We start from the raw sequence: 1,960 nt of genomic DNA, 5'->3' as shown, positions 1-1,960 counted from the left end.
TATGCAACTGTACATACTGCGGCCAAGTCCAAAGGTCTTTATATGCGATTGCATGATGGCGTATTCTCACATGCGCTTCAAAAGGCAAGCTCAGAGGCTGTTGCTCGGATGACACAGAAAACTGTCTCTCTGCACAAAACCACCTGTTTGTGCTGCGTGCAGTTGCTAGATGCGCGCGCTCGCGCCTCTGCAACCTAAGTTTGATTGTAATGTATTGCGTTTCTTGCGTTACCTTTGACAGATGTGTGGCCTCCACATGCACACCGGGTGCAGGACACATGTGTTTTTCACACCCGCCGCGGCGCTCTAGTGGTTATGGCTCTCTATACTGCTCACCCGAACGTCGCGGGATCGAATCCCAGCCGCTGTGGCCGCATTTGAGATACAGGCGAAAATGCTTTAGGCCCGTGCACTTAGATTTAGGGGCCCGTTAAATAACCTCAGCAGGTGGTAGAAGTATCCGGCTCTCTCCACTAAGGCGTCTCTCATAACCATGTCTTGGTTCTGTGACGTTAAACCCCAAGAATTATTATTATTCTTTTTTCACGTCGCTGTCTATGCGCCAGATGCGGTTTTTGACTGCCGCACGCTTGAGGCCTGAGGAAGGGTTGCCGTTGATGGCTACTTTTCGCCAAATTGGCCATTTTACGACCCCGTCTCGATGAAAATTTTACGTTGTCTCCTATTTTCTGGCTACCTTGAACATTGATTTTGGCGAATTTACTAGGCATTTTTTCCCTCATATTTATATATGTGTGACCGGTGCGCGTGCATGTCCTCCTAAAGCCAGCGGGCTGATGCAGCCCAACGCGCGGCGCGACTACCAAACAAGGAGCAACAAGATCGCTCTCATTTATGCAAACACGTGGCTAGCACGCCGATGACATTGCCGCGCCGTCTCTGCTGATGATACGCGCCTGTTTCTGGTGCCGATGCAGAGCGCGCGTTCTCGTATCAACGTGACACGCAACGGAGGTCCGCAATAAAACAACGCTGCACTGTTCATCTCCAACCAGATTTAATAATAATATCTGGGGTTTAACGTCCCAAAACCACGATGTGATTATGAGAGACGCCGTAGTGGAGGGCTCCGGAAATTTCGACCACCTGGGGTTCTTTAACGTGCACCTAAATCTAAGTACACGGGCCTCAAACATTTTCGCCTCCATCGAAAATGCAGCCGCCGCGGCCGGGATTCGATCCCGCGACCTTCGGGTCAGCAGTCGAGCGCCATAACCACTAGACCACCGTGGCGGGGCTCCAACCAGATTTCAGTACTTCAAGAAATTTTCGAGTATTTGGAGAGTACTTCAGCCACGGAACCACTGGCTACGCAATTGGTTCCGTGGCAGAAACACTGCCCAAATACTTGATTATGTGTGTGTTTATATGTGTGTTTGTGTGTGCGGTCATGTATTGTCACCACCTACGCCATAGGGTGCGTCTTTCAAAGTGGCCCGGTGTCCCGACGCAGTCTTTCGCATACTTACCTGGTGTCGGATTGCCGGTGATCACTGAGGCCGGGTTCCCGTGCCGAGGCCTATCCATTGCACTGCGGTGGGCTGAAGCTCGCCACTATACCAAACCGGGATAGGTGGGGCATGTAATTTTTGGTAGTGGGGCTCGGTGTACGCGCCAGCCCCTTCCATACTCGTATCCAAAGTAAGAATCGGAGTAGGTGTGGATTGCTAAGGTGGTGTTATTGCGATAGCAATTAGAGCCGTCTTGTCCGATATGTATATGTATGTATATATATATATATAAAACAGGCATAAAGAGTAAAGCAGAAGAAAAAATTCCAAAGCACCCGACAGGGGATTCGAACCATCGACCCCTCGCTCCTCAGCCGTCTGCATTGCAACTCAACCATGCCCCATGCATGTGCCGGCGAAATAACGGCGAGCTATTTGTATACACCATTTACCGCTGGTGGTAAGCAAATCTCGGAGGAGCTTGAGCG

General features: G+C 50.6%; 1 non-coding gene across 1 annotated transcript; it reads left to right on the top strand.

Annotated features, from left to right (window-relative positions):
• The first annotated feature begins 1,482 nt into the window (after positions 1 to 1,482).
• LOC119401042 (U1 spliceosomal RNA) lies at positions 1,483 to 1,645 on the top strand. Its single transcript, XR_005185381.1, has one exon. It is a non-coding gene; the product is annotated as a U1 spliceosomal RNA (small nuclear RNA).
• The last annotated feature ends 315 nt before the right edge of the window (positions 1,646 to 1,960 follow it).

Source organism: Rhipicephalus sanguineus, chromosome 7 (genome assembly GCF_013339695.2).
Source record: "Rhipicephalus sanguineus isolate Rsan-2018 chromosome 7, BIME_Rsan_1.4, whole genome shotgun sequence".
NCBI lineage: Eukaryota > Metazoa > Arthropoda > Arachnida > Ixodida > Ixodidae > Rhipicephalus > Rhipicephalus sanguineus.
This window is presented reverse-complemented; position numbering and strand designations above follow the sequence as displayed.